General features: G+C 40.4%; 1 protein-coding gene across 1 annotated transcript in view; it reads left to right on the forward strand.

Moving 5' to 3' along the window:
* The window catches only part of shakB (shaking B), a 506948-nt gene that overhangs the window by 235689 nt on the left and 246317 nt on the right, over positions 1-24942 (forward strand). The window lies entirely within an intron of this gene.

The raw sequence follows: 24942 nt of genomic DNA on the forward strand, positions 1-24942 counted from the left end.
GGTTAGTGTGATTAACTGGCACCCCTGCAGGTCCGAGTTCGATTCCCGGCTCTGCCGCGAAATTTGAAAAGTGGTACGATGACTGGAATGGGGTCCACTCAGCCTCAGGAGGTCAACTCAGTAGAGGGGGTTCGATTCCCTCCTCAGCCATCCTCGAAGTGGTTTTCCGTTGTTTCCCAGGCAAATGGCGGGATGGTACCTAACTTAAGGCCACGGCCGCTTCCTTCCCTCTTCCTTGCCTATCCTTTCCAATATCCACCGCCCCCCTCCCCCACAAGGCCCCTGTTCAGCAAAGCAGGTGAGACCACCTGGAAGAGATACTGGCCCTCCAGCTCAGTTGTACCCCCGATGAAATGTCACACGTTCCAAGACACTTCCCTTGAGTCGGTTGAGGTTTGATCCCTCAATGAGTCCGGATGGGGAAACCAACCCTGGAGGCTAAACGGATTAGGTAAAAAAAATAATAATAATAAAAAAAATGATGAAACCAAAGGTCCAAAATAACCAAATATTATTTGAAAATGAAATGTTACGCAATAGCTTAATTATTTCTGCTCTCATACACGTGAATTCAAGTTACCTTTAAACTGAAAGAAATTCACTTTAGTATAATAATACAAATATAAGTAATATGTTTTTTATTCCTCCCGAAGAGAGCACAACATTGACTTATTTGGTTTTACCAATAGACGATTCAGTGTTTGGCACTCCACTACAGTCGTGGGAAGTTAACACTTCCACCCACTCATGAATTCGTACACACTATTTCGAGTTTAGGGAAGAGGGCCTGTTACAGCAGGTGATATTTGACTAATTTCAGTGAAGTAACGAAGCGATTCACCTAAAATTAAGTCACTGTGTTGAATCATCTCGACGTAAATAAAACTAGACTATTTACTTGCATAGCTCCGTGCGTCATATCTCACACTGGGGAGTCGAAACCGGCACTGGGAAGTTGATCTTTTGAGATCATTCCGATAAATAAATATACCTTAAAATACACATGACAGGGAGGAGAGCGCTAGAGGAACACACGTCGCCCACGTTGGACGTCATGTATCTGATAGCTCTACATGTCACAAAACTGTGATCTGCTGTACCGGAAATTCCTGTCGACTTTCTCACCAAGAATATGACATTGTCTGCTTGGCACGTCGCCTGCAATGCTGTACTGAATGTGCTGCACTCTATATAGTACCCTTATTGCAGCCAGACTTCATTAGAAATAGGATTTAAGCATTGATCGTAACAACGGAGACCAGTCCAATAATACGAGCGTTACGGCGGTATAAGATGTTGGACGGCCTCAGGACTAGCTAAGGAATGTATTTTTTATTTTTTATTTTTTATTTTTTTTAACAATTTGCTGTACGTCGCACTGACACAGATAAGTCTTATGGCGACGACGGGATAGAAAAGGGATAGGAGTGGGAAGGAATCGGCCGTGGCCTTAATTAAGGTACAACCCCAGCATTTGCCTGGTGTGAAAATGGGAAACCGCGGAAAACCATCTTCAGGGCTGCCGACAGTGGGGATCGAATCCACTATCTCCCGGATGCAAGCTCACAGCTGCGTGCCCCTAACCGCACGGTGAATGTCAAATGATGATATAAATTAAATACAGTAAAAAACGGTTATAACGACTCCGAAGGGACCAATAGTCACACAAACCTGTTTTTGTTGTTGTTGTTGTTGTTGTTGTTGTTGTTGTTCCTAAAAAACTAACTTACATGGTTAATTAACAGAATAAAGTTAAAACTTCAAAACAAGTAAGTTAAATAAGAACTGAATTTGTAGAGTGGGACTGCGGAAAATTTAACTATCTTTCGCTTGAAGAACATGTCCATTGATCGGCAAATCATTTGTTCTTTGCTGCTTAAACCATCCAAATAACGATTCTTCAATATCTTTGTCCTCAGATGCATGGGCGCGCATATGGCAGTTTGTAGGGAGGGGAGCTAGACCTAGGGTTATGTAGTACTTTGGAAGATGAATGGCGGTAAAATAACACCCACGGTGTCCCCTGCCTGTTGGTGCGGTGCGATACTACCACTTTTACGTAACACCGAATTTAAAATCATTTTCTTGAAATAAAAACGCCTGACTACATTAGATTTTTGCCTTTCCCTGAGAGCCCCCCCCCCCCCCCCTCCCTCTGGCTCTGGGCATGGGAGCCCTTGCTCGTATGATCTGGCCCACTTGATTTTTAAAGACTTTTCCCGATGAGAGACTAATTTCTGTCTGTCCTTCTAAATTGTAGAAAACCTTCAGTGTGATACACCCCATTCCTTCACGGTGCTGACATTTGTTTCCTATTTTCTTATCTTTTCTTTTGCGGCATCTTCACAGCGATGCTTGCCTTGACTGTTTAACAGCCAGACTGATTTGATAAGCGTAACTTTGTTGTCAGCAATCCCCAAATACGTAACAAAAAAATCAACATTGGACGTTATACCCGATATATTTATCCGAAAATGTGATTAAAATACGTCGTATTATACGAGATGTCGTAATTAAGCCAGTTTTTAAATACAGCGTTCATATAGGATTTAGACGAAACTGTTAGATTTCGCTGTTATTTCCAATACGTCTTAAAGGCAATGTCGCAATAAATGGTTTCGACTGTATATTCTTCACAAGATTTTTGGTCTTATTTAGAAGCAAAAGTAAAATTAAAGAAATTAAAGTGAGAACGAACAGATGTATAAGGACGAAGATAAATTTATCAACCCCGAAAATAACAGAAATATGTACCAATAATAATAATAATAATAATAATAATAATAATAATAATAATAATAATAATAATAATAATAATAATAATAATAATAATCACCACTTATAAAACAGAATCATATCCGGAGAAAAATAAACACCTGACCCTGAGGAAGGAATGTTATGCTGCGAACAATGAACACAAATAATAAGAATCTAAACTCCTTTGGAAATGTTCATTCTCTTTCTTTCCTTTTTCTTTTTTCTTTCTTTCTTATTCCGTTTACCCTCCAGAGTTAGTTGTTCCTTCGGTCTCAGCGAGGGATCCCACCTCTACCGCCTCAAAGGCAGTGTTATGGAGCGTAAAACTTCGGGTCGGGATAATAAAACTGGGGAGGACGACCAGTACCTCGCCCAGGAGGCCTCAACTACTCCACTGAACGGCGGCCTTGTGAGGGGGGGGGGGGATAGGAAATGATAGACAAGGAAAGGAGAAAGAAGCGGCCGAGGCCGTAAGTAAGACACCATCCCGGCATTTGCCTGGGGAAGTGGCAAAAAACGGAAAACAACTTCGAGGTTGGCTGAGGTGAGAATCGAACTCCCCTCTACTCAGTTGACCTCCCGAGGCTGAGTAGACCCCGTTCCAGCCCTCGTACAACTTTTGACATTTCGTGGCAGAGCCGGGAATCGAATCCGGGACTCCGGGGGTTGCAGCTAATCACACTAAGCACTACACCACAAAGGCGGACATTGGAAATGTTGCTATTGTAAAAATGCTGAAATGCGTGGGTATACACAAATGTAAATTGTTTTCCTTCTTTACATCATTAAAAAAAGGAAAACATGGAAGGAGGTGAAACCTATTCCGAGGGTGGAAAATCTCCTATAAAGCAAAGGCAATTGATATGATAACAGCAACAGAGAAAAGTTTACAGATTAGACTCGTCCAGCTGGGGTATAATAACCCAATACATCAGAATTACGGGGAAATCAAAAATCCTGGAAAAGGTTTCCCCTCAAGAAAAATAGAGAAAGGAATTTCGAATGTAGATCGAGCAGAAATCCTAACTGAAAATATGTAGCAAAAGAATCCTAAGTGGATATGTTTATCCAATAAAACAGGAGCTAGTGAATCACAAAATGCGGCCGACCAGAAACTTACATCCAAAAGACAAGAAAGAAAAAATAGATCAATGCTCCCCGTAACTATTACAGAGGCATGGGATTCCTAGGAAAAGCCTAAGCCCACGCAACGAACACGGAAAGAACAATTGCTACTGAGGTACGGCTGCCCAGTTTTACAGGGGCTAAGCTCATCCTGCAATGCAATAGGAAGGCAATTAAGATCCAAACACTTAGATTAGGTATGGAAAATTTGCAAACTCCAGTTGCAGGAATTTAGAATGAAGAGGATTACCACAGAAATGACATGAACAAGTCCAATCACCTTGAATCCGCATCACATGGCAGCCCTTGCCCCAACGAAAATATAACAGGTCTCTAGCACAGATTGGCACACACTTCTTTGCACGGTATGCAGAAATAATAAAACAAATAAAAACGTACACTGTAAAATGTAAAACTTAAATTTAATATCTCCCTCAGCTCGGGAGATAAGACGAGTTTGGCTACCTCAAGTTGTATAGTTTTCCATTCTTCTTTACCTGTGCCTACATTCTGATGGCGTGACAGCGAGCTCGTAATAAGTAAGTTACAACCTGAAATGTTATGGGTAGCCAACTTAGAAACACTTCTCCCTTAAGGAGATACAAATCTTCGGTTACAGACGCCAGATGGCGAGGTCGTCGCGTTAAAATACTTTTGCAAACTTACGCGAGGCAAGTTGATCTAACGTCACGCGAGGCTGTTAAAAAAACGAATTTTGAAAATACCGTGCAAATGCAAAGTCTTCGCGGTTTCCGGTGAGTAGCGGACTATAGGTTATCCTTCCTAAATAAATACTGTAGTCATTTGCCACGCATTTCTGAAACAATTACTGTAGTAGTAACTGCTTAGCAGCTGTTAGTTTGCGAGTGTGTAGAGTACGTTTTTCGGTCGTTAAGAGTAGGGTAATTCCGGGAGAGTTGCCGCACTTTTTATGTCTTTTGTTATATCTCGGTATATTTACTTTAAAAATTGTTGCAAATTCATCGAGCATAATTTGAAAACATGTACATTTGATCAGGGATGAACAAAATATTGGCAATTGAAAGTAAATGGGAGAAAGGAGTGAACAAAGGAATTGTTGCATCTGCGGCGTCTCTCCCTGGATCCCGGTATAGATGCCAACTTTGCTCGGGAGAGATGCTGAGAGTAAAATAATTAATGACAAAATCAAATTTAAGCCAATTTCTTCAACTTTAATATAACCGAACACTAGAATGTACTACAAGACAATTATATCCACATAATATAATCATTCAATGGAAAAAATCTATCTGATAATTTACAACATTAAAATCATATTTTAATTTCGATTTACTATAAATGTGCATGTTCAATGGATTCTTCACTGTGTTATATAAAACCCCACGGCACTTAACACCCTTGAAATGGCTCTGGCCTGCACAGCGACCGCTGCTCAGCCCGAAGGCCAACTATCAGGGAGAGACGCCGCACCCTCCTGTTTTCATACCTCAAGGCTATCATGGCCCAAAATTAGCTTACTCTCAACTACAGTTATGTTTCTGACGTCTACTGTACTAAAAACGTCTGATTTAAGCATTTGAAGCCAACTTAATATACAATAAATTAACACACGCAAAAACTTTGTCAGGAGGAAACATGTACTCGCCTCATGATATCGGCTATAATTGGCGTAATATACGAGCAAATTTCGTCACACTCGCAGACAGTAGTTCTTCCTTAGAAACTGAAAAACCACACATATTGCCATCTAGCTGTAACGATGGGAACCTTTAGCTACAGTGTATGCGGCATCTCTACCGGGGCGGCATCTGTCCCGGATTTACCTTACATCAACATTCGCTTCTGCTTCAAACCGGGGAATTCTTTACGGAGTTACACAGTGGTACCGGTACGGATCAACCTCCTTCTTACGCACGGCAAGTAAGTTCAAACAGGAAAGAGTTCTTGACGATCTACTTTGGCATAACGGTGTTGAGCACCATGAATTCCTACCGTAATGTCAAGAGAAACAGAGCAGTATCCTGGAGACTTCGCCAGGACAACGCAACTCTATAGAATCGTGATATCTTGACGAACTCGAGAACAATCGTCCTTCAATATCCACCTCATTTACCTGATCAGGCCCCAGCAGACATTTTGTTCTCAAACTGAAAGTCACCCAGAAAGGATGATTATTTCAGTCAATTGAAGTGGTCAAACGGAAATCGCAGGTGGAAATGGGCATGATACCCCAAATTGTCTACCAGAGCTGCTTCCATGAGAGTAATCGGCGTTGGGAGCGTTGTATTAATAGAGGATGCGAGTACTTGCGAGAAAACAAAAGCTAGCTAGGCTTTATTTGAACCCTTTAAAAAGTTATTTTCAAAGTTCCGTTTGTATTCTGAAGAAGTTTCGTAGCTTACCTCTGATCAACCTCCTTCTCACGTTTTATCTCTCTCCTCGGTCTGGACGTGAATTAGACCGTAACTAGGGAACATTACTTGTTCCAGAACCTGTACATCTAACACATTAGGCAGTGTATTCTCTTTTAATTGTCCCAGACGTACATTTCCTTTTATTTGTTCATAATTTTCTTCATTTTTATAACACATCACAACAACTTTAAGAGTCTCTGTGTGTATCAAGCACTACGCAATTAAAATAAAACAACACAACATTCCCTGGTATGAAAGTTTACCAAACGCTAGATATGAGATTAAGTTTGATAATTATGGACCGAGCGAGTTGGCCGTGCGGTTAGGGTCGCGCAGCTGTGAGCTTGCATTCGGGAGATAGTGGGTTCGAACCCCACTGTTGGCAGCTCTGAGGATGGTTTTCCGTGGTTTACCATTTTAATACTAGGCAAATACTGGGGCTGTTCCTTAAATAAGGCCATCCCCTTCCCACTCCTAGCCCTTTGCTATCCCATCGTCGCCTTGAGACCTATTTGTGTCGGTGCGACGTAAAGCAAATTGTAAATTTAAAAAATAACGGCTTATGTCCTCCGGAGAGGCCTAGTGCAGATCTTTTTCGAGTAGACGGTCTATAGGTGACCTGCATGTCTGAGAAAATGGCTACCTACCTAAGACGATTTCTAATGATGAAGACGGCACACATCCCCAGCCCCCGAGCGAGACGAATTAACCAATAATTATGGTAAGAACCCCCGACCCGGCCGGGTATCGAACGTGAGCCCCTTGACCAAATACTAGAAGGTTAACTATTCAGCCATGGAGCCGGACAGTTTCAATATGAAATAATAACTAAGAACGATTTGCCTTAATATTAATTCTGGAGTTCTTAGATTACGCATCTTCAAAGTTTTGAATGCGTTGAGTGTGCTTGCATGGCCTGCCACAATTTTCTGATATATGGTTGTCCGGTTGGCTCACAATTTAGCTTACTGCGCAACTTATTATTTAGGTACATAACGGATGAAAAGCAGCCCTCTCATAGATATATTGTTGAAAAAAGGTATCATAAACTTGATTAAATTGTCAGCGATAGAATTATTTTAAGTAAATCTTAATTTCTTTTCATTTTCTTCATCAAAATTTCACTTGAAGTCTGCTCGCATACTCCGTAATTGTCTCACGTGTACTCCTGTGCTAGAGAATTCAAGTCATCTGGAATCCTTAAACAGCAATAATTCAATACTTTTTTAAGCGGGCTTTTAGTTCTATAGTATCTTTATGTTTGAAAAACACCTGCTTGTGATCTTGAAGATATTCTTGAAAGTATTCTATTCCTCAGAGAAAATCAAAAGTTTATATCATTGTCTTTGTCTTCGGATTTTGTTTACAGCATATTGTCGGCCTTTGAGTAGAAAAGATAAACAGGATAACATAGCCTACTGTCTTGTACTCGTCTTTCACAATCTTATTTACTCCATCAGAGTATTCGCAGACACCCTCTTGATAAACTAATGAGGTTTGATTTTGTACTAGTGAGAATGGTTGTGCTCTTACTTTTGGTAGATGCGCTCTCAGAAACAACAAAATAAACTGTTATTGATCTATACGGATATATTTCTTTGAATGTGTTTCATATATTGAATTTATTTTATGTGGACCAATTATAACCCCGTGTTGTAGGGGTAGCGTGCCTTCCTCTTACCCGGAGGCCCCAGGTACGTTTCCAGGCCAGGTCAGGGATTTTTGCCTACATCTGAGGGCTGGTTTGAGGTCCACTCAGCCTACGTGGTTACAATTGAGGAGCTATCTGACGGTGAGATGGCGGCCCAGGTCAAGAAAGCCAATAGCCGAGATGATTCGACGTGCGGACAACACGACACCTCATAATCTGCAGGCCTCCGGGCTGATCAGCGGTCGCTTGGTAGGCCAAGGCCCTTCGGAGTTGTTGCGCCATGGGGTTTGGTTTGGTTTGGACCAATTAGAAGAAAAGGAAACATATTCATGGAAAGTACACAAGTACTTTGTAAGGTATACTCACGATTTATTCATGTCTTGTAACTGTCTCGGTGGATGAAAAGTAGAACAACTGACTCATGATGCCAAATGCGTGGGTTCGAATCTGACCCACTGGGGCAGCCAACATATGAAAGGTGATGGAGTCTTTACACTCCATGCAATGTCGTTGGTAAGGATGTTTGCTGGTGCCCTCTGCAACCACTTGACAAAATTAATTCAGCCGTATCAACAGTTCAGTAGAGCATCACCCCGCTATGAGATGTTGGTGTAGACGTTGATGGTGGTGCCTTTTGTTTCAAAGGGCAAAACAGAGGTCAGCCAAACCCTCCCAATCATAAGAAGAAGAAATCCAACCGTTCATAAGAATGAATGTAGAAAGGGAAGTATAATGATAGATGAGAAAATTTAAAAAATACCGAGTGAATTGGCTGTGCGGTTAGGGTCGCGTAGCTGTGAGCTTGCATTCGGAACAGGATGGGTTCGAATCCCAACGTCGGCAGCCCTGAAGGTCAACATTTTGTTCTCACGTAAATGGTCTAGTTGCTGTTGCGTATGAAATGTTGGGTACTTTCACAATATGTTAACTATTATTATTATTATTATTATTATTATTATTATTATTATTATTATTATTATTACAAAATACTTCAAAACGAAAGATTAATAGTTCAGTTTGTTCATATGTTAACTAACAATAATCTTCTTCATCATCCACCGCTTTTCCCATACCTGTGGGCTCATGGGTGCTAACTTTATAAAACATGTGGATTTGGCCTGTTTTACGGCCGGATGCCCTTCCCTATACGGATGGATTTAATCACTATTGCGTGTTTCACTGGTAGTTGGTAGTGTAGTGTGTTGTCTGAATAGCAAGAGAAAAGTGTTGGGACAAACACAAACACCCAGTCCCCGAGCCAGAAGAATTAATCAAACTAGATTAAAATCCCCGACCATATCGGGAATCAAACCTGGGACCCTCTGAACCGAAGGCCTCAACGCTGACCATTCATCCAAGGAGTCGGACTGTTTAATAATAATAATAATAATAATAATAATAATAATAATAATAATAATAATAATAAAATTAATGTTATTTTCTTTACGTTCTACGGTTAGCTTTACGTCCTACGTTATGGTTTTCGGAAACGCCGAGGTGCCGGAATTTAGTTTTAGTGCCGCAGGAATTCTTTTACATGCCATTAAATCTACCGACACGAGGGTGACGTATTTGAGCCCCTTCGAATAACACCGAACTGAGCCAGGATCAAAATATATTAACAATGCTTCACTGGTCCGAACAGTATTACACCGCTTCGCAGTTCGGGTAAGTCAGTCATTTCGAATCCTTTGGGCAAGAAATGCAATATAGCCATTGAAATGATAGTAAAGAGTTGGTTTCTGATGGTTGGCGATCGCCATGAACTAGTAATCACTATTTTACGCTCTCTGTATCAGAATTGCCACATCGTACTGTTTTTTAATATTGCACGAGAATACTTGAGATTTAATGCTAGCTAAAAGTGTATCTTTCCCCGGTTATTATCTACCTTCCGTCTCCATCAAATCGAGGTAACTCAGTCATTTTAGAGAAGTTTCTGTTTTAAGGTGAAATAATCTTTAACATTAAACTGGGTTTCACCCAGTAAGGTTTCTGTGTTTATTCGGTGCCGTGAACAAGGACACGTAAACTATCATTGTCTTACGTACTGGTGTAGCTCTGTTCAACCTCAATATGTCTATCAGCCAACAGGTCGACTGGCTGGTGTCCAGGAGATGGTTTTCATCGGACAAGAGCTACTGACAGGAATGACAGTGATATAACACATATTTATTTCACGGTTCGTCATGTTGTGGCCATCTCACTTTAGATTAGGTAGGTAGCGCGTGACTTAGTGGTGGCGAATTCTTTGGAAAAAAAAAAAAAAAAGGAAATCCTGTTTGATGTATTCGGGAAAATTAACGAAGAGTCTTCAGGAACAGATGAACTGTCTTGTCCTAATTTCCAAGTACATGTTCCTGTATCTTTTCAAAGTTTGAAACCTTTACACCATTATTTGTTTTCTATTGTAAGTCCTCATCTTTAGATTCTGAACAGTGCTTTATTTCGATTAGAACGCACAGGGACGCTGTTCCGGAATATAGTTCGTTTTTCTTAGAAGATTACTAGTATGTGTTTTGAAAAAGTTGTCGGTAAGTAATTTTTCAGGAGCCTTGTGAATAATTTGAATAGCAGGCTTGTAGAAAATGTGTTCAAAGCAACCAATCTAAGTACCTGTTCCAGTCAGAAGATGACAGAATGATAAAAATCATCAGTTATTCAAAGTTATTGTTCAAAATATAATTGACCTTCCATATCGACTTTGGATATTCGCTAAGGGAATGAGAGTATTACAGACAAGAGATGAAATATATAAATGATTTAAAAAATTATACAAGGACCAAGGAAGTTCATCTGGAGGCTGATGGTTTTAATCAACATTGTTCAGACTATTCCCGTGTCAGCTGTAGGGAATGAAAGTGCTTTCAAAAAAACTGTATGAGATCCACACTGAAAAAAGAAATAGGCAGTTGATTGGAAGATCAAGTGGAACTATCTTCCCAAGTAGTATTGAACCTCCAATGCGTATGTTTAACCTACAGCCATACCGGACGTGTTGTTCCAGGGAGGGTGGTTCCTCTTTCTTTTTTTTTTTTTCCTCACTAGGGTGGGACAGCACGCCCGGTCAGTAGTTATAGGTGTAGCGTCTCACATGTGGATTGGTTACTGCCTATGTGAAGGGTCCCAAGATTAAGTTAAGATATTTAGAGTTATAGGGGTGGCGCTTACACGAGGCTCGGTTTTTCCGCCCATGTGAGTATCCACATAGTACAGGAGTGGCGCTTACATGTGGCTCGGTCTCCCGCCAATGTGAATGCCCACATAGTAGATTTTTATTTTTATTTTTATTTTTATTTTTATTTTTATTTCATTTTATTTTATTATTTGGTTTGTATGGGAACATGTATTTGAGCGGAAGCCTGTAAATTCAGCAAATAAATCACAACCTACAGCCATATTTGAAGGAATGACTTCGAAAGGGGTTCAGCTAATGAAACAGCATGTCGGATATATTAGGATGCTGTTTATAACACCAATACGAGTCCATTTAGCAATATTGTTGAACTAATGTTGATATCCTGAGAATATTTTTCGCCAGCTAAATCACTGGTTTTGAATAACATGTACGATTTCTCAAATATTATATGAGATTCAATGGCATTTTTGATTGCTTTAAAGCTTCTATGAAAACTTGATTAGTACCTATTCTGCAGTTTAAACAATGTAGGAACATATTGAGTTTAATATACCAAATGCTGGAATTTGGACACAGACGGCACGGAAATACAAACCAAGTAATAGATTCTTAAGTATCCATATTAGAGGTTTATTTTTACAAACCGTATTATAAAATCACAGGAATAGAACCAGCTTTTGGGTGGTTAGGCCGTGTGCATTATGCAGAGTTTCGTCCAGACGTGCCATTTGGACTCATCAGCTGGAATGGCACGCCCCTCCAGGACTCTGCTTAGCAGTGGCAGACCAAACTGTGTGGCCCCGCCGTGTTAGCAAATCAAGTTTGCTAACCTGCTAAAGGAGAAATGACTTCTCCGTTTAAAAAATGCTCCCCCATTGGAGATACAATTTCAAAAAAGGCTTTCACAGCCGCAGATCTTAAAATCACAGGAATAGAACCAGCTTTTGGGTGGTTAGGCCGTGTGCATTATGCAGAGTTTCGTCCAGACGTGCCATTTGGACTCATGAGCTGGAATGGCACGCCCCTCCAGGACTCTGCTTAGCAGTGGCAGACCAAACTGTGTGGCCCGCCGTGTTAGCAAATCAAGTTTGCTAACCTGCTAAAGGAGAAATGACTTCTCCGTTTAAAAAATGCTCCCCCATTGGAGATACAATTTCATAAAAGGCTTTCACAGCCGCAGATCTTAAAATCACAGGAGAAGTCATTTCTCCTTTAGCAGGTTAGCAAACTTGATTTGCTAACACGGCGGGGCCACACAGTTTGGTCTGCCACTGCTAAGCAGAGTCCTGGAGGGGCGTGCCATTCCAGCTGATGAGTCCAAATGGCACGTCTGGACGAAACTCTGCATAATGCACACGGCCTAACCACCCAAAAGCTGGTTCTATTCCTGTGATTTTAAGATCTGCGGCTGTGAAAGCCTTTTTTGAAATTGTATCTCCAATGGGGGAGCATTTTTTAAACGGAGAAGTCATTTCTCCTTTAGCAGGTTAGCAAACTTGATTTGCTAACACGGCGGGCCACACAGTTTGGTCTGCCACTGCTAAGCAGAGTCCTGGAGGGGCGTGCCATTCCAGCTCATGAGTCCAAATGGCACGTCTGGACGAAACTCTGCATAATGCACACGGCCTAACCACCCAAAAGCTGGTTCTATTCCTGTGATTTTAAGATCTGCGGCTGTGAAAGCCTTTTTTGAAATTGTATCTCCAATGGGGGAGCATTTTTTAAACGGAGAAGTCATTTCTCCTTTAGCAGGTTAGCAAACTTGATTTGCTAACACGGCGGGGCCACACAGTTTGGTCTGCCACTGCTAAGCAGAGTCCTGGAGGGGCGTGCCATTCCAGCTGATGAGTCCAAATGGCACGTCTGGACGAAACTCTGCATAATGCACACGGCCTAACCACCCAAAAGCTGGTTCTATTCCTGTGATTTTAAGATCTGCGGCTGTGAAAGCCTTTTTTGAAACCGTATTATGTCCACCTATCGATAAAATTCAGTTTTATATGTACGATTTCGTGTCAATTATCATGTGTTCTTTCATGCTGCAAAATCAAATTGTGTCTAACCGTGTGTTTTCCTAGAATAAATTATCCTTGAAAAGTGACTATTGTTTCAAAATGGTGTTTCCTCCACCGAAATGACTGAACCAACCAGTGTCACGCTCATGGACATATTTTGTTACGTTGTATACAATGGAAGTTCGTTGTATCCTTATGTTAGATATTCTGAAAGTTAGGTGCCTTTATTTCTTTTATTCGCGAGAAGCCTCCGCGGTTCAGACGGCAGCGCGTCGGCCTCTCACCGCTGGATACCGTGGTTTCAAATCCCCGTCACTTCATGTGAGATTTGTGCTGAACAAAGCGGAGGCAGGACAGGTTTTCCGGTACTCCAGTTTTCCCTGTCATCTTTCATTCCAGCAACACTCTCCAATATAACTTCATTTCATTAATCATTCATTGATCATTGCCCCAGAGGAGTGCGACAGGCTTCGGCAGCCGACACATTTCCTATCCTCGCCGCTAGATGGGGCTTCATTCATTCCATTCCTGACCCGGTCGAATGAATGGAACCAGGCTGTGGATTATCATTTTTTAAATTTTCATTTTATTCGCGAAAGACCCCTACGACCAAACCCTACTTTAAAGAACGGTATACATTAGACGTACGTATAATATACAAGTGATAAGATTGGAACAATTTCAAGATTGCCAGAAATCAATAAGGTACAGCTGCTACAATAATGCTTGTAAATATAAGCAAAAACTAGAAAAATTAAAATGTACTAAATTATAGCCTGATGACAAAAAATGGTAACTTCTTATTTATTAATTTACAGAAAAGTGTTTTAAACCAGGTAGGACCGAAACAAGAATTTACTTAATTTAAGTTTAGTAATACTTAAAGACTTGATTTGATGAGGTAGTTCATTAGTCTTATATATTTTAGACAAATAATTCTTCAGACATTTTGTTCCGTGAGTTACAGTTTTTGATTGACAGGTATAAATATTCATATTTCTGCGTGTGCCATGCTGATGTATATCTTTGTTACATTGTTTGAAAAGATTGTCATGCAGTTGATTATTAACAGTTTTGAAGATATAAACAGCAGCATTCCAAAGATAGTATCATATTCCGCTCATAAAGAACTTCAGTAGATGTTTAAATATGATGCTCCTAACAAATTTGTAATAACATTATTCTGTAAACTTTTTGTGTTTCAAATCTGCTGTTTACCTCTGACCCCAAAAGGACATCATATAAGTTATGTGTGAATACAAGGATCTCTGTCCAGAAAATTATAAGGCTCTTTTAAGTCGTCTGAACACACTGATAATTGGAGAAATCCTATCACGAAAATTGGAAATAGGTTGTTTCAAAATCAAGTTATTATCTACCCTTAAGGTCAAAAATATTATTTTCTTTACTTATAGAATAATATTGTTTCCAATTAATGCCTGGTTAGAAATCGATAGGGTCGCTCTAGGTTTATGAAATATCAGAAACACTGTGTTTTTGGTGTTTAGTGATAACTTGTTTAACATTAACCAACTATTTAGAAGTTTAACGTCTGCACACACGTCCAGAGAAAAAGTTAATTTATTGTGGAACTATCAACTTCCTGAATTTACAGGTTGCTACTGAGGACAAAGTGAACCATTACATAAAGTTTAGGCCTACATAGCTGTAAGTTTATAGACTGTGTAAATAAATTGGGCATGGCCCTCCGGGGTTGTTGCGCGATGGTATTTCTTTCATTTTCTTTTTGTGCTGGGATTTCTAACTAAAGAGGCGGGATTTTACGATTCCAGAACTACGGATTACATTAAGCACAACGACTTGCATTCCAGTTTTTGGCAAGCCAAACTTCTTCCAGAACTGCATGAAGTATGCTAGTACCGTATCACGTGCTACAAGCATCAGAACAATCACTTCAGTTTCTTGTGGATGGCATTTATTTTTGTAGAAGGGGACTGTCGGAATGTAAAATGTTCTTTTTCTCAGCGTCTACTTCTGTTTGGTCTTTATGATGTTCAAACCTGATGGCTGGGTCCATTATATAGCCTTTATTTTTGCTATTTTCGAGAGCAATCATGTATATGCGTCTAGTGCTGCCATCTGAGGATAAGCTGTGGACTTCTTCATAAACGGTATTACCTTTCCTCCGAAGTTCATCTGCAGTTACAGATCATAATCGATGGTGCCGATGATTCCTTAGTACTTCAGTATGCGGGCGTGGACGTGGGCCTGTGTTTCTTTCTCTCTGTGGCATCGCCGATAGAGGTTACCACCCAGAGATCTACCCGGCACAGTTCTTACTGCAGTGACATTAGCCGTCATTTTAATTGCATCACGTCATTCACCAGTATCACTGACAAAAATTGTTAATACATATCATCAGCATACAGTGATCACGAAGACATAGGCATTTATGTCATTGATATTTATTAAAAGAGAGGAGGGTGGATCCTAAAATTGATCGTTGAAGGATTCTACTAATGATAGGAAGGTTATAGCTTTCATTTCCATTTACTGACCAGTTCTGGGCGAGCTCATCGACATACATAGCTTTTCGCTTTCGACAACAGTGGACGGACTGAGCACAGTCGCAATATGAAATGGAGCGAGATATCAGTGTATTGGAGCACTAAACATGAAAACGTGCCATTTTATGCACGTTTTTATCTATTATATACAATTCCTAGGATAAAAGTACTAGTTTACTTCATTTACAAATAAATGGCAAAAAGTTCGAAGTATGTTTACGATTTTCGTAAAATTCAGTACCTACCGAAATGATTTAATTTAGGTAATCCAATGTAATTGTAATAAATCATATCACAATACTGTGCAGGATCAAATTGTTGTCATGTCCGAAGTACTTTTTTCGATTTTCGTAAAATTAAATTACGAAATGATTTCATTTTCTGGGGTTCCTGGGTGCTTGATAACATAGAAAAACTACCCTATCACAGCTTCGCAGTTTCGTGATTACTTGCTTGGTTTGCTTATAATCAGTTTTTTTTCTTTAAACATCTGATACTGTTTGTAACGATATTCATTTGTCATGACATGCCATAAATTTAAAGAATATAGTTTTCTCTAAAAATCAGTGGAAAGCGGAGGCTTCTATATTGAGTGGTTTCGGGAATGCAGACGATCTGTATAATAAATGAAGAAATTAATGTAATTATAACGGAGTAAAACGGCTTCTGTTGGGTTCCTTGGTTGAATATTTAGCGTCGAGATGTGATTTCGTACGATTTCGCTTTTAATAATTGAGTTACCCTTTCGGCACTGGAAAGTGAGACACTAGCATATACGGCGAAATGCAACAGAGATTTAGAGAGGCTTCTTTCCAAGAGAACTCTTATTTCATAGGGCTTTACCTCAACTAACACAGTCCATCTATTTTTGTTAAAGAAAGGACCCGGTGGTGCTAAAATTGTCACTATTTTCCATATTTATACTCTTATTTGCAAGATGGGTGCCAAGAAATCTGCGAATGAATTGAAACCGGCATTGATTGACAGAAAAATACTTCTCATAGTCCACTATGAAAAGAAAACAACGTTATTTTACAGTAATGTAAACATTACCTTTTAAGCAACACTATACTAAACTACAGAAAAGACACAGCCACAATAAATGCATGAATACTAGAATTATGGAAACATTTACCAAATTCAATGACGTAACTTCACTATTTATCACACTGACATGGACTAATACATTACATTACCTCCGTCAACTGCCACATTGAGGCTGCAGATAACTCCACTATCGTGGCTGCATGTGGTGAGGTGTCCGGCTCTATGGCTAAATGGTTAGCATGCTGGCCTTTGGTCACAGGGGTCCCGGGTTCGATTCCCGGCAGGGTCGGGAATTTTAACCTTAATTGGTTAATTTCGCTGGCACAGGGGCTGTGTGTATGTGTCGTCTCCATCATCATTTCATCCTCATCATGACGAGCAGGTCGCCTACGGGAGTCAAATCAAAAGACCTGAACCTGGCGAACCGAACATGTCCTCGGACACTCCCGGCACTAAAAGCCATACGCCATTTCATTTCATGTGGTGAGGTCGCGTAAGACGAGCGTCGCGTGTACTTTTGCACAATTAAGATAAAATCGTATAAATAAGTACAAGAACCTCGTTTATCCGGATTAAGTGAGACCGAAACTGATCCGGATTATCGAAAATTCGGATAATACGGAAACAAAACTAAAAAAATAAATACAGTACATGTTATATAATCTGTCAACATAAGGTGTACAGTACTACCTTTTTTCAATTGCAGAAACAAATATAAGAACCCTTTTCGTACATTTAAGACTCTGTTTTATGCACTAAAATAATCTGTAGGTTTTTCTGTTTTATATTTGTATAGCGTTTGCGTGCAGCACGATCACGAAGACGTTCGACTAACAACAGTACTGCCGGTGTGGTTTCAGTCAAGGATTCTAAATAGGCCATCAGTTTGTCCAGCTGCATTGTTGCCTCTTCATGAGTCATTGTTTCTTCTGATGGAGCGCCGGATTCAGTTTCAAATTCACTATCAGTGAATTAATAGTGCGTTGCATTCAGAAGAGCGTGGGTTCGAATCCCCCTCGGCCGTCCTGGGAATGGTTTTCCACGGTTTCCCATTCTCAATTCCAGGGGAAAGCCAGGACGGTACCTTTGATAGAAATTACAGTACTTGTTTTTCATTACGTTTAGTTGCACATTCTTTATGCTATACCAAATGAATACTTTAAGGAATAGAAATGTCAACCGAAGGCATTAGTTTAATAAATCAGGCAATGTCTTTGAAATTGTAATATATGATGAAATATATAGGATGAAAGAAGGAAAATGTGTGTTGTTTTCTTTACTTTTCGGAAGCCCCTCGTAACTCTTCTTCTCTTCCGAGCGCTGATATGTTACACTCATTACGGTGAGAATCTCCTTCCGACTCATAAATTCTACTTAGTTTTTGTCGTCTACGAACCTTCCTGACACATCTGTCCAATTTAAGAGAGCGCGTGGCCATTTTTTTTAAATCCTGCTCACACACCATGTGTTGCCTCAGCCGTATCGTCGAAGAATGAGGTCAGACGAGTGGGAGAAAAGTTCTACATCCTATGAGCGAGTCTGGTCTCCAAATAAGTCTATAATTACCACCACATCATAAACTATATTTTATAAACAACGCTATACAAGTTCAGAGGCGTTTTTACAGGGTGTGTAAGTTGTGTGTCAACACGCAAATGAACTCGAAATAAAAATAATAAATTATTTTTATTTTATTTGTTTAAATGTAATGCTACATTACAGTGTGTTTTTCTTTCGTTTTCGTTCGTTGTTGTTCCGCTCCATATACTGTACTGTAGTTACTCTTAGGACCGTCCGGAGCCGTCTGCCATGACGCCAAGGCAGCTTTCACTTCCTGGAATAGCGCATGCGTACATAACGCTCTCACTACACTTGCTAAACCTGACCAAGGCGTTGTTTCAGTTTCCAACACTTTGTGTTGATTTTTGTTATCGAGTTTCGCGCGAGGGTATTGTTGCTTATGCAATCAAGTCGGAGGTTTAAATGTTTTAATATGGGTATAAAGCACAGTTAGACGATTATTAAACACTAGTTATTCCTCACTTTCTTATAGTGAAAGGGAAACAAGTGATAGACAGTGGCCTACCATGCCCAGCCATTCTGAGGGCTGCCGAACGTTGTTTGTTAATTTTCTGTTTTGGAATATTATATTATTACAAACCAAACCAAACCAAACCCAATGGCACTACAGCCCTTGAAGGGCCTTGGCCTACCAAGCGACCGCTGCTCAGCCCGAAAGCCTGCAGATTACGAGGTGTCGTGTGGTCAACACGACGAATCCTCTCGGCCGTTATTCTTGGCTTTCTAGACCGGGGCCGCTATCTCATCGTCAGATAGCTCCTCAATTCTAATCACGGAGGCTGAGTAGACCTCGAACCAGCCCTCAGGTCCAGGTAAAAATCCCTGACCTGGCCGGGAATCGAACCCGGGGCCTCCGGGTAAGAGGCAGGCACGCTACCCCTACACCACGGGGGCCGGCCTTATATTATTACAGTATATACAATTTTACAATGGTGAAGTGACTGAAACAGCCAAAAATACGTATTTCATTTTTGAAAGAAAATCGTAATTCTCTACAGGCTTTCTCTTTCTTTTCCATGGTTTTCTATTACATTAATCCATTTCGTGCTCTGAATGATCTTGTGCAATAAGTAGGGGCGAGGGCGGGGAATGGCCGGGAATCAAACCCTTGACTCTCAGAACAGAAGATAGCAACGTTGACCACTCAGTCAAGAAGCCAAATAAATGCACGTACACAATACAGATTGTGAAACACGGAAGTAATCTGTCACCGAGCAATTTTGGATGTGATAAATATGTTGAAGATAGGATCACCCCTCTATCTTATAGTTTTCGTGCCAGTCAAACGGTGTAACTCTAGTTGTCAATATGGATACAGTCTTGAAGAAGGAGTACAACATGAAAATGAATAAATCCAAAACAAAGGTAATGGAGTGCAGTCGTACGAAGTCTGATGATACAGGAAATATATTAGGAAATGGCGTCTTAAAGGAAGTAGATGAATACTGTTACTTGGGTAGTAGAATTACCAATGATGGTAGAAGTAAGGGTACTTAAAATGCAGACTAGCACAAGCAAGGAAGGTTGCTCACTTCGAACATTAATATAGGATATCTTTTTCTTTTTGTGTTACGTCGCACCGACACAGATAGGTCTTATGGCGACGATGGGATAGGGAAGGAACCGGCCGTGGCCTTAATTACGGTACAACACCAACATTTGCCTGGTGTGAAAATGAGAAATCACGGATAATCATCTTCAGGGCTGCCGACAGTAGGGTTCGAACCCACTATCTCCCGGATGCAAGCTCACAGTTACGCGCCCCTAACAGCACGGCCAACTTGCCCGGTTTTGAAGACTTTCGTCTGGAGCGTGGCATTGTATGGAGGTGAATCATGGACAATAACAAGCTCGGAAAGTCAGAGAATAAAAGTTTTTGAATCGTGGTGTTACAGAAGAATGTTGAAGGTGAGTTGGGTAGATTGTCCGCCTCTGTGGTGTAGTGGTTAGTGTCATTAGCTGCCACGAAATTTGAAAAGTGGTACGAGGGCTGGAACGGGGTCCACTCAGCCTCGGGAGGTCAACTGAGAAGAGGTGGGTTGATTCCCACCTCAGCCTTCCTGGAAGTGTTTTCCAGTGGTTTCCCACTTCTCCTCCAGGCAAATGCCGGGATGGTACCTAACTTAAGGCCACGACCGCTTCCTTCCCTCTTCCTTGTCTATCCCTTCCAAACTTCCCATCCCCCCCCCCGCAAGGCACCTGTTCAGCATAGCAGGTGAGGCCGCCTGGGCGAGGTACTGGTCATCCTCCCCAGTTGTATCCCACGACACAGAGTCTGAAGCTCCAGGACACTGTCCTTGAGGCGGTAGAGGTGAGATCCCTCGCTGAGTCCGAGGGAAAAACCAACCCTGGAGGGTAAGCAGATTAAGAAAGAAAGAAAAGACAGAACGATAGGGCTCTCATAAGGTGTTGTTCAATTAGTTTTTGAATGAAGTGTAGGTGGTAACATGAGAAGGGGTAGCCCAGGGTATGAACATGACAAAACAGAATAATAATAATAATAATACTATTGTTTTTACGTCCCACTAACTACTTTGACGGTTTTCGGAGACGCCCATGGTGTCGGAATTTTGTCCTGCAGGAGTTCTTTTACGTACTTGTATATCTACAGACACGGCGCAGATCTTCAAATACCATCGGACTGAGCCAGGATTTAACCAGCTAAGTTGGGGTCAGAAGGCCAGCGCCTCAACCGTCTGAGCCACTCAGCCCGGCTAAACAGACAGATTAGAGTAGATGTAGGATGTTATAGTTACGTAGAAATGAAAATGTTGGCAAAGAACAGGGTGGCAGGGAGTGTTGCATCAAACCAGTCTATGGACTGATGACCAAAACAAACAATATGGATAAACTGCAAACCTTCAAACTGAAGTGTTGACTAACCATTTTGTCCTCAAAATCTTTCTTAAAGTATACCTTTTTGTATTCATTATCCCGTGTGCCAAAAATTGAAAAACTCTGAATTAGACCATATCCAAGAAACAGTAATTTATTGTGTGTTGTTCGTGAGCCGTGAACTGAATTTAACGTCCAATGCTAGACTTCTGAGAAGAAAGAGAAGCCAGCTGCATAGAGTATCTTTGTTAATGGCACGGCTTTCATTAATGGTATGTTTCTCTATGACGAAAGGAAGACAACATTATATCATTAGGTGTTCTCATAAATACTCTGGGTTTGAAGATGTGTGGCTTTGCGCTCCGCGCTTCCCTTAATATTTCAACCAGAGTGACACCAGAAAGTTGAGTTATTTTAAACGCTCCTTACAACGTTTCGAAGTAACCGCTGCGTTAATTCTCAACTTAGCGCAGGCAGAACTCTTAGCGTGGGATCATTTTAGACGAAGCTTAATTAAACCTAGAATACAAGATCAGATTTAATTACTAAAAACTTAAGATAAATACTTTGGCGACGATGCGGGTGGCTCAAATTTTCCCATTCATTTCAAGGATCACCGAAGGAATACGCTACGCGGTCCGCGTCCTGTAGCTGTAAGCTTACATTCAGGAAATACTGGGTGGGAACCTCACCGTCGGCAGTCCTGACGATGGATTCCCATGTTTTACGATGTTTATATAAGATAATAATAATAATAATAATAATAATAATAATAATAATAATAATAATAATAATAATAATAACAATAACAATGTTATTGGCTTTACGTCCCACTAAATACTTTTACGGTTTTCGGAGACGGTGAGGTGCAGGAATTTAGTCCAGCAGGATGTCTTTAACGTGCCAGTAAATATATCGACACGACGCTGACGTAATTGAGCACCTTCAAATTCTTCCGGGCTGAGCCAGGATCGAACCTACCAGGCTGGCGTCAGAAGGACAGCTCTTGAACCGTCTGAGCCACACAGCCCGGCTCATGTAAGACATATGCCGGGGATGTATCATCCTAATTAAGGTAAGGCCTACGTTCCTGGTTCTAGCTCTTTCCTATCGCCTGAAACCTATGTTAACGCGGCATTAAATAGCTAGGAAAAGAAAAGTTAAAATTGGATAATTTTCTTTAGAAATAATGATTACAGCCATGTTTTTAGAACAATGATCAAGGGGATTTGTTCACTGCACACACCCGGATGTCAGCCCCGTGGTCTAGGAGTAGCGAACCTGCTTCTTATACTAAGGTTCCGGGTTCGATTTCCGACCAGGATGGAGATTTTACCTGGATCTGATGGCTGGTCCGAGGTCCACTCAGCCTACGTATGGACAATTGAAAAGCTATCTGACGCTGAGGTAACGGTCCCGGTCTAGAAAGCCAAGAATAATAGCCGAGAGAATTCATCACTCTGACCAAGCGTCACCTCGTAATCTGCAGGACTTCGGGATGAACATGGCCAAGACCCATCAGGGCTGTAACGCCAGGGTTTTTGTTTGTTCCTTCGTTCATAAAACCAGGCTGTGAACGATGAAGGTGATGGTTATTGTTGTAAGAGGAAGTACAACATGGCAATCGTCCCGTAGCACCAATCAGAGGGAGAAAAGGAAGAGTTTCGATCATTCGAAGAAAGAGGGCATTGGGTAAAAAAAAAAAAGGGAAGGACAATGTAGACCTAATAATTTGGGGGTAGAGAAAAAGAATTCACCAAACAGACTTGAGTAGGAGATACGAACATGAGGCACAAGTAAATGGAAGGAATGTCAAATCATCTAGGGGCCTCGTGGTCACCAGACTAGGCACTCAATATGACAGTCCACAACGTCTTACATTGGGCCGGGGATACTGTGGATGCATTCTACTGATCTCTTGTGTAAATCCGATTGATATGCTGTTTACAGTGCTAAACATTTAGATATAAATAGTGTTTTCTACTATAGAAATATTCTCCAACCCTTCCTGTATCCCTAAATATCATCATAGTCCAATTTTCTAAGCGGTGGTGATCGCTTGAAAGGATAGGCCCAGTACACACTATTTTCTTTATCTTTTTAGATTTTCTTAATATTTTTCTCCCCACTAAGCAATTCTAAACAATATTTCTTGAAACATAATTTTAATTTTAATTTTTAAAAATAATTTTAATTTTAATTTAATTAATTTCAGTTAAATAAAATAATTGAACGTATGTATATATAAGGTCATGATCGTGAACATCTACGTTTTAAGGATAGTATATACTTGGTAGTGTCCGACCTCCCTTGGACAACTCTTGTTCTTTTCCGACCCCGACGCTATTAGGTTTGCGAGGGCTAGGGAGTCTTTCGTTTTCACGCCCTTCGTGGCCCTTGTCTCCCTTTGGCCGATATCTTCATTTTTCGAAGTGTCGGACCCCTTCCATTTTTTCACCCTGATTAGTGTTATATAGAGGATGGTTGCCTAGTTGTACTTCCTCTTAAAATAATAATCACCACCACCACCACCACCACTATACTTGGTAGCCTACTTCATTCCGAAGGAAGTTTTTACTTCACGAATATGAATTGTATTTTAGCCATGTTTCAGTTCTATAAGATGCAAATTGGAATTCATTGCCTTATACATAACTAACTAAATTAAATTGCAATGACTTTGGAACTTACACAGCAAGGCGCTCTGATTTTAGATTCTCTCTATTCTGGTCACATCACACATCCAATTCAGCATTTCATCTTGGCTTCATCTCTCTTCTCATCTAGTAACTTGTTTATTGCCCATGTTTCTGCTCCATATAGCACTGACGGTCTCACCACAGTGTATACATTTGAAAATAAAATTTGAAGAAGGTAAAATTAGAACATCAAAAGTTAGAAAATACCACTCAAACCTCCTCTAAAGTGATTTAAGTTAGTGATTCATTCACACCAGCTGTACAATATGAAAGAGAAATAAGTGTACATTCCATCAGTCATGTAGATCATGGATATCTTCTCCTCCACAGTCCATGTTGATTACCTGCTACCATCTTCGTCCAGTTCATAGGATCAGATCGTGCTGAATGTCCAGCCTAGCTCCAACATTAAAAGCGAGTGAACCATTTCAAATATATAGGATCGAGTGTGAACAGTAATGGAAATTTCGATGTGGGATCACACCACTGAGTGAAAACAGGCTGGATAAATTGAGAGAGAGACCACCAGAGATTCTACTTAACAGCAGCAGATTTAATATTAAACATCAAATGAAAGACTGGCTACATGGAGCAGAAACGTGGGTGGCAACCAAGTTGCAAAACAAAAGGATAGATGTAGGCGATATTTATTTATTTATTTATTTATTTATTTATTTATTTATTTATTTATTTATTTATTTATTTATTTATTTATTTATTTATTTATTTATTTATTTACAAGATTCTCCCAAGTACTGAGGCTATCCTGAAGGATAGATTATCTAAAATCACTGGCACATAAAATAAAATAGTTTTAGAATTAATTAAACCTACAGCCATATTACAAAAGATCATCCTTATTAAAATATACGCCATATCTAAATGGTTATATGATAGCTGAATTTGAACACTAGTTCCAATCCATACAAGTGGTTTCTGAGGATGCTTATGTACCTAGATGGATGCGCTGTTTGAGCAGAATGGATTTAATCTCAAATCAAATAACCCAAGCTACAGTGAAATACTTTCGAAGCACGAAATATAACACTTAGAACTGTATACCACACCTGCAAAAGAATGCATTAATAACAGAATGACAAGTTTCGTTCTACGAGAACATCCTCAATTTCAATTAAATCAATTATCACCTACTGATTTACTTTTCTTAA

This window comes from Anabrus simplex, chromosome 3 (genome assembly GCF_040414725.1).
Source record: "Anabrus simplex isolate iqAnaSimp1 chromosome 3, ASM4041472v1, whole genome shotgun sequence".
NCBI classification, from domain to species: domain Eukaryota; kingdom Metazoa; phylum Arthropoda; class Insecta; order Orthoptera; family Tettigoniidae; genus Anabrus; species Anabrus simplex.